This window comes from Nothoprocta perdicaria, unplaced genomic scaffold, assembly GCF_003342845.1.
Source record: "Nothoprocta perdicaria isolate Ctin4 unplaced genomic scaffold, notPer1 scaffold_82, whole genome shotgun sequence".
NCBI lineage: Eukaryota > Metazoa > Chordata > Aves > Tinamiformes > Tinamidae > Nothoprocta > Nothoprocta perdicaria.
In genome coordinates, this window is record NW_020456110.1 from 1,169,463 (window position 1) to 1,179,004 (window position 9,542).

Genomic DNA, 9,542 nt, shown 5'->3' on the forward strand with positions numbered 1-9,542 from the left:
AACTTTATACAGAACACTGTGCAACCAAAATTGAGCTCTCAGGTTTCTGGTGAACATTCCCATGTGAAATTTGAATAGGGGGTTGTGGTGTGGAATTGTTATGAATAAGATCTGACTGTCCAAACAAGTGGTATTTTTACGAAAGTTTAAGTATTGGGTATGTTATAAAAGCACGAAAATGTGCCTGAGCATACAGAAGTGACTGCAATTACCCAGCCTTAAAAGCAACTGGGATAATCACAATGTATTGGAATAAAAATCCTGCGCTACAGCAGATTCAAAACCACATAGGGATGCCTCGTAGCTCCTCATTTCAGCTGTCTGCTCACAGCCAATTCAAGCAGAGCAGGTGCTCAAAGCAAAGTCCAGGGAAGGATCTAGTCTGCAAAGTGTGTTAAAGCTGATTATTATGTAAGTAAATAGTAATTGTAAAAAACATCCCCATCTTAAAGCTACATGATATTTTAGCATCTATATTATCCTTACCTTCTGTCACCTTAAATTAGGAATTAGAAAGTTGCTGTTAAAATCATCAAACTGAAATGAAAGCCTAATAAAAGCCACAGTGACAAGGAGGATTTCTGCCTTTGTACCAGCTAGCATTTGTCATTCAGCAAGCAGAAGGATGGGAAGTGCAGATAATCCTCCCTCCTGCAGTGTTCTGGGACAGAACCTTTAAACTTGCCCATGTGTGAAGGGAAAAATCCCTGCTAGAAGCACTAGCAACTGGGTAATCGCTATAGGCTTGCAGGACAACTGTAAGCCTGCTTCTAAGAATTAAAGCTAAGAACCACTCAAAGCATCAAGGGGCAAGATGAGGGACAGATCAGGGCACGATGTAATAATGTTCCTGCGCTAGCAGCTGCTTGGTGGTGGGGAGCAGTTACCACAGCAAGAGTGTGGCACCAAATGCCATTCTATCACAGGTTCATTTTCCAGGTCAGAGTAGGAAAGAAAGAACTAAAATGGCCATGGTGGTGAGCCTGAATTTGCACTGTGTCCTGCTCTCTGCCAACCTGCATCTTACAAGTCGGGAGAAACACTGGAAAAGTGATTCAGCAATGGGGCCCGGTAGGTTTCTGCTCCAAGAGGGGAAGCTGTCAAATATAAATCCCAGCTGGAGCAGCTGAACTGAAGAGTTTCACACTGGACCACACTAACTTAAACACTAGCAGGCCAGTACTGCCTACATCACTACCTGATCCAGCTACCGGAGGGTCTCCRCATTTCTTGCATGTTATCAATCTTACTACTACTCACAGTGCACATCACCTCTTCTGAGGTTTTCAGGGGCTGATGTCTGAGAAAAGCACAAAGATCAACACTCATCAGGTTATACAAGGAGACCAGTATTGTTCTACATGTGTCTTTTCTCTTCATGGGCAAACAAGATGCTCAGCTGGGACTGTTTTTGTAATACTAGCCAAGATATTAAAGGCAGTTATTTAGCAAAATTAACAATTACATCCTAAATGGCATAAAATGAGATTGAATATTACATAGCATTAGACTCTCAAATACAGTGGCCACAGCAACCACTTTCACTCAACCCAAGCTGTGATGGGGCTGCAGTCATGAACTATGTGCAGACCTGAAGGTTTTGCAGGGTTCACATGATTTAGAACATATCAAGTATTAAAGCATTTCCTTGTGCTTGCAATCAGTTTGACTGAAATCCGAACTCAGAAAGCTAAACATGGTCACACAAGTTCAGGAGTATTTGCAGATAAAAAATGACACACGCTTAGATGTAAAAGTGTCTGAAAATCAGGTATATTTGAAAGAACTGAATTTTTGTTTCATCTCATTTTCAAGTGATATCTGAAATGCAGACTGCTGGCAAGGCTCTAGTATGAACACAGACACTCTAAATGCTTGATTTATGCTATTTAAATTCATCTTTAAATAAATCTTTAAAAGATTCTGAATTGGTAATTCATAACAATATCAACGAACAAATGACTTGTGAGAGCTCAGAATGCCTACAATTATACATTTACACATTTTTCTTTTTCTCATTCACGAAAGTAAACAAAGTTGTTTTTGCATATTTGTCATAAACTTTTTTTTTTTTCATAATATTGATGTTACCTCAGAAACCAGACTACTAAAAGGGAAGATCAATCTTTCTCCTATTAATCTTTATTTGCTTTCATGCCTGGCAGGACAAGGGAAGCCTGAAAGTGGCTGTATACAAATCCTTAATCTGTGATTGAAGATTAGGAAGTTATTTTGAAAATAACTGATTTCAGGTGTTAGGTTCACAATAACTGCAACAGTTGCAAGAGAATCAGTGTTACTGGTGTTCATGAATTTTTCAGTCCTGAGCTCTATTGAAAATAAAGAGCACCACCTTCATTTATGCTATCTGAGAGCACTGAGTGCTCGCTAATGTGTGCAACATTGTCTCAATCTAATGTGTGCAACATAGCGGTATTAATAAGTGCAAAATTGCATGGGCATTTCCAAAATACATCTTCATGAAACAGGTCAAACTATGCAGCAAGAGCTTCATGCCACAGTCACTAATACAAACCTCTTGCCCATAAAGGAGAGGGCTTTGCCTGACACTGTTCAAAACCATGGACAGTGCACGCTRAAACAAGTGCTGAGACTGACAAAACTGCAGAGTGCAGCAGGTAGTAAGTGGCAGGGCAGCCAACCCTGTCACCAAGTCATGGGCAACCTCACAGAGCGACCGGGAAGAGGGTTAAGGTTCTAACACCATGCAGCACATTAAAGGAAAATATATTTAAAGGAAACATACAAGTAATTTACAAATTTCATCAAAGAACTGGCAAAAGAATAAATTTGATAGAAAATGCTGTTGATAGAAAATCACATTTGATATAAAAGCTAATCAATGAAAGAAAGATCTAATTATGTGTTTTACAGCATCGTGATCTACCCTTTTTTTTTTGTTAACTATTTGATTATTTGATTATTTGATTATTAATCAAAGCTTTAGATTTTTTTTTTAATAAACTAAGGTAATTTTTGTAATTACCTTCCAATTTGCAATTAATATATTTTTAAGCTTAGTTTATCTAAGAAAAAAATCTGATTCATAAGGTTTACTCTTTTAACTAATACAAACTACATAATTCAAACACCACTTTCATAAGCATTCAAACATTCAAATAAATAAAGACTTACATAAACAAGAAACTCTTACAAATTAGCAAATGCTATATATTGAAAGACAGTGTAGACAYATGAGTTCTTCCAGAAATTTGCTAAACTTAAATAAACAAACATAATGCTGCATGTATTGTAACTGCTAATAGAAAATAAAACATTTTCTTCAGAAAWAGAAAAATGCTAATCATTTCAACATTTAAGCTGCCACATCCCAAAGTAATTATAAGCACTATAAAATATGCTGTTGATGAGATACTGTAGCAAATATACAAGGAGACACYGCAAAACCATGACAATGATCGGGCAGCTATTCTTTCCTTTTTAGCATTTTCCCTTAGTTCATTATTTTGTGTTGGCTTAAAAATTAATATTTGCACAGTGCACAGCAGGTAAACAGCATGTATAAGCATAGTTGCCATAATGCCCTTAAATAGCCTACAAAAGAATGGACAGTACGTATACTTGATTTGGAATATATTTGAAATAAATAGAATCTAAACATATTTTACAAGTGGATTGGCAATATTGTTATCAGCAATACAGATAGTGGAAAAATCTAGGAACTCAGCATATGTAATAGTTTTTTTTCATTTGTTTCCTCYAATATATATGGAAAGTTTATGCAGTACTACAACATAAAAATAGACTGAACATTCCAAAATGACAGCTTTTTGTTGTATTATCCTGGTAAACTATTGCTTAAAGAAAAAGTCACAGACTTCTGAACATATTCAAATATGATTTGTTGTTATTCATTTCTATTGTGAAAGGCTACGCAAATTTTGTGTAGGCTGCATATTACTGGCAGAAATTAAACTTCTTACTCTGAAACTTCATTTTCTTATAGGAATCTTGCTTTTAACCAAACAATTAACATGACTGTAAACACAATGCTCATGTAAAAGAATAAAAATCTCTGAGAAATACTCAAAGAGAATGTGTAATTTCTCTCTCTCTAGTAACACTTTCTGATTCATGACAGCAAACAGTCAATTACCCAAGTGATCGCTGTAAATGTACATTACACACACTTCTGATTCTTCTGAGCTAACTGTGTCAATATTAACCTGACYGAATTACGAACAAACTGTCTCTTTTGTTCTTCACACTTCTCACATGGAGAGCACAATATGGCTTTTGTCAGAGGTGCTCCATCATTTTGGCTCAAGGAAACTGTCAGTACAGTTTGGGATTCGTTATTCATGGGCAGATACCCTGATGGGTCTAATGAAGCCTTTCTGCTGACAACTCATTTGCTAAAAATACCCAACCATCACAAAATATAAATGAGGAATATCACTGTATCACATTAAAATTTCCAAAATCAAAGCAATTATCATGATCCAGAAGCCAATACACACTGCTTCTCACCGTATCCTCTTAATATTTCATGGTCACTACTTCTGTATTTCTGTTTCTTTCTATGTGATCACTGATAAAACTTTATGACATACTTAAATTGCAATATAATAGGGTAAACACCAATGTTACAGCACACATGCAGAGCTAGCAGTCTGTGTGCCATTTGCTGTAAATTCTGCTAATTACTAGATGCTCCCCTCCTGAAGAAAAAAAAAAAAGAGAGAGCAAAAAAGCCAGAAAAATGGTCCATTTTTAAAAAAAAAAGTTTTCAGGTGATGTCACTAAGAAGGGAAAAAAGTAGAAACAGTGTAAGAGTTTATGAAAGTACACCAGAGCCATACCAGAACATATTCACTATTTTAGCTCTTTTTTTGTGTGTGTCCGTATTACTGGTCAAAATACTGTACAAAATTCAGTTTCTGTAAGTAAAGAATTTTTTTTTCTGATGAACATTTCAATTGACCAAACGAAAGTTCTGCTGTTCTCGCATATTTTGATATTTTGAGCTCATAAATAACAAAAGTAATAGCTAATTCTGTTTTCAATTTCTGTGCATTCCCTATTAAAGCTGCTGCCCAAATATTCCAAAAAGCTAGAAACTAGAAACCAAAATGCAGAAGAATGGTTGTCTGAGTTCTGCTCAGGCCCCTATTAGGAGTTTATTAGTAAGTTTGACTTCAGGCATCCTAAGCTTAATTTTTTTATAAATCAGAACAAGAAGAAAATTAGACAGGCAGAAAGGTCAGCATTCTGAGACTACCTTGTGACGAATATCTATTTAGCATTGGCCTCATCATTTGCTACAGACAATGGTTGTGCTTTCACAGGATACTTCATTTTTACTGAAGGCAGTATAACTAAAAAAAATGATAAGCAAAGATGAAGAATTCAGCTATAAAAATTATCACACTTTGCTCAGTGAAACTATGCTTGAATCTTTTCTATAGCACCGGGACCTTTTCTGTTTATAGACCTTAACACTAATCCAGAATTTATGAATGGGGACCTTGSCTAAACAGCTTTTACCCACACTTGATACCAGTGCAAATCCTCTGTATTCAAAATCATGGTTGTTCATTTTGATCTGTGCTCAACTTAAAGTGATTGATATGTCTGTGTCTGGTAGGTGCTCAGCACAGAACAGAAGAAAGCCTAGAAATTCTCAATTAACTTAGAAAATTTCCAGAAGAAATTTACCCAGCCAAACATGAGCTACATTATTTCACATTTCAAAGCTAGATGCGACAACCAGACAGCATTGAATTCAGCAGCTGGAATACAATGTCTTCACCTATAAAAAGGGTCCCATAACGGCCTATTTAACATGGAGCATTCATTGCCTCAGTGGATGACTACCTGTCYTCAGCAGCAATTACAACCCAAAATTACTACTGGGATTTTACCCCCACGCCGCCAAAAAGAACACCGGTTCCTACCCACAAGCAAGCAACACTTGGAATGAGATACATAACTAACTTCCCTTATTCTTTCTATAGGACTAGTCTCAGAAACACAAAAGGTTCAAAAAGCTCCCTGCTTTCCATGCCCTCTCACAGGAGGGTGCACTCAGCTCCTCGTGCATATGTTCAAAGGACGCAATAAACCAGGACAGGAGTTGTTTTAATAAGGAATTGTGGTTCCTGCATGAGACAAATATTAGATGTCTGTCATCACAAAGCCTGGAAGAGATAAAGTTTAGCTGCAGCAAAGGAATCAAAAAAGGGATCATCTAATCCAGTGAGATGAAGTGGAAAATTCTTATTTATTTTTATTTTCAAGGGAAGAGATTTAAAGAGTTCATAATTTCTCCATTTATTAATGGATGTTTACTGTAATATAAATATTGTGACTCAAAGATGAGCAGATAAACCATTTTTTAGCTTAGCTGACAAGTAGTATGGAGGTCAAAACCACAAAATATAGCAAAATACATACAGATTTTATTTTCAAATTTAGAGGCTAAAATGTCACCTTCTTTCTTCAAATGCCTCTCCTAAATTCTRCCTCTGTAAAATAATAAAAGGGACAAACCAGAAAACTTGCAATATTAACGATATGACTTTTGCCTACAAGCAGGGTACTACAGGGAAATGTAGTCACACAGTATTAAAATGCATTCCTAATAATTCATTTTGAAGGAAGAAGTATYTACATGTTTCTCTGGAGAAAACAGCATGGAAAGAAAGGTCTTCTGTTTTGAAACCATAATTACAAACATTTAAAGCATAAAAGCAAAGGATTCAAGGGATCTACTTATGCTACATCCTTAAAAGCAAACATAATCTATATAAAATACACCAAAATACTTACAAAATGCAGAGGAAAAAATCACTAAGGTAATTTAAATTGTATACACAATTTAATACATTAATTGCCTCAGAAACTAAGAAGAAAAAATAAAGAACTATCATATCTTAGTAGTCAATAGGTCATGTAGATATAACAGTAATAACCTTTTAAATCTCCCTTATACTATTTGGTTTCTGATCTATGTTAAAAATTTCCATTTATGTTTTTCRGGAGCTTGTAAATCAATTGAACAATATTCCTGAAAAAGATACAATATATCACTTTGGTCACAAGGTTAATATTTAATCACATACTATATTTGATTCGCTATTGACTGATTAATGAAGCAAAAGAGTGATTTGGTAGGGTGATGAATTAAAACACACAGAAACATCACAAGCATGTATACTGACCACAAGATGCCTATTTTAGCCAGCTAAGTCTCAGGTGTAAATTTATATGCAATAATTCATACCTTCCAATGTAACTCCCGTGCAAACATGGTAATACAAAAACACATTTCTGGCTGTCAAGAATTTTTCTGGCAAAATTAATCAACCATTCATCCATTCAGGCTCTTTGCATACCCTTTTGTCAAAGAGGGAATACTAAGAGATTTCTCTCCTCTTCTATGCACTCATTGCAATGGTTTGTAGAATCCATCAAGCCTGAGTTGATTTATTGAACTGTCTCTTAGCTCAGCAGTATAACTATAGCAAATGAACTGGTAACTTCTCCAAAAACAGCAGTGATTCAACAATATCTGGTTTATTTAATTCCGTCTGACTTCAGATTAGCAATTTCTTAAAGGGACTGACTTGTATTCTTTAAAAGTTTTATATGCAATCTCATACCTGAATACATTGCTTCCATTCCACAGTTTTTGACATTTTATTATTCAACAAAGATAGATTTGATTTACAGCTCTATGMATCCAGAATCTATTAAATCTTTAGATTATCTAGTATGCTTTTATTATTCATTAAAAGAGTTTTCATATTTAAATTCAGTATTTTAGTCCTTTTATTGGGAGCCATCTTATACTTTATGTTAACAAAACTGAAAATTAATTCCACAGTTAAAGTCCCCACCTATTGTTTTATTATGCAGCCAAGTTTGCAGTCATGCTCAACTATTTTTATATTTATCTAATCACATCACTGGTAATGAGAATTGTTATAAAAAGTAGTTAAGGCACAAAGAATAGAGCTATGCTGAGCAGTTTGAAACACTGTTTAAACACGGATTTTATCATTGAGCATCGTCCATTGAACCCCATGGAGCACATTTATCACTCACCAGCTTTGCATTTTTCTTCATAAAGATATATGACCTTTGCCTATTAGATTTCATTAGCAGGGCACCATACAAGGCTCCTCTGCAGATGACAGGATAGAAAGCTAAACAACCTCGCCTGAAGGATTTGTGAGAACAAGCCTATCTTCAATCTTTGTCCCTGGGAGGCACTTCTAACACCTGCCAACCACAGCACTATCATCAGAAAAACATTTAGAGATTTATCTTCAGGCTGGTGATTATAAGAGATAATTTGTTTGGAGTATGGATAAAGTTGGTCTAGCATAAACAAACTAGCTGCTCAAATTATACGACGAACCTCATTAACTATTGATTTAACCACTGCAAATCCACAAACGAATGTTGTATCAAAATGTTAATTCTTCCTGAAGATATAATCAAGGAGGAAAACAAAGTGCCGAGATAGGATGGTTTAAAACTACTGAGCTATTCTAGGCATCTTTAATGTTTGCTAGTTAAATCGGAAATGAAGACTTGCTTCATCAGAAATACGAGTAAAGCATTCAGTTATCATTTTCCCTTAAACTTACAGCTTTGTTTTGTATAATGCACTATATCTTATGCATTATTATCACTACAGTGGGATGGAGCTGCATTTTTATCTCTTATAGATAGATAGATACCTTTTGTTTGGAGATGGCAGAACTAGATCTACTGTAAAAACACAAGAGCAAGAAGCTAGCATATTTTAAGTAGATGCTACATTCACAGTCAGAAAAAAGAAAGAATTTATACCATTTCCATCATATATTCCATCATATATATATAACATGTATATGTACAAGTATATAATATGTATATCCTCTCTGCCTGTCACAGAAGATAACTTTCACGAAATCTTTGGAAATTACTTCCACTCAAGCTAACAAATGATCAGTTTTTGAAMCAAAAGATGAGTTAGTCTTCAAGGCGTTAATTCTGTTATCTATACAAGTGAACCCTAGTCCTAGTACTCTTCAGAAAACGRGGGAAAAGGGCTATCCTTTCCTGAAATAGGCTTCCTATTTCAACTTCAGCCTCCAAAGAAGTAGCCTGCAAATGTCCCTATCATTTTTCCTAGKAAATGACCTAGTAGAATTTCAATCTACCATATTTCTACAAGCTTCCACTTTTCCTAACACAATTAGAGGGGAAAATGTATACAGGAAGTAGAAGAAAGACTATAATTCCATAGGGCATACCCCAAAAATCATTTTATCTTAATCGTGTACWTAATAAGAAAACACTGGTGTTTTTTAGCCTAGAATGGACTATAAAAAGAAGAGAAATATGTTAGATGATATCAGAAAACATGGAGTCAAATCAATCAAAAGAAAAAAAAATACTTGGATAACACTGTATCTTCAATCAAATTCTTCCACAAGGAAATGATACTATACGTGAAATGATTAGATAGCCAACAAAAAAAAGAAGACAGGGAAGGATAAGGGTAA

At 35.2% G+C, this 9,542-nt stretch overlaps 1 protein-coding gene across 2 annotated transcripts in view; it reads right to left on the reverse strand.

The window, feature by feature from the left end:
* PRUNE2 (prune homolog 2) overlaps positions 1 to 9,542 on the reverse strand; it is a 98,172-nt gene that overhangs the window by 54,595 nt on the left and 34,035 nt on the right. The gene's annotated exons all lie outside the window — the stretch shown is intronic.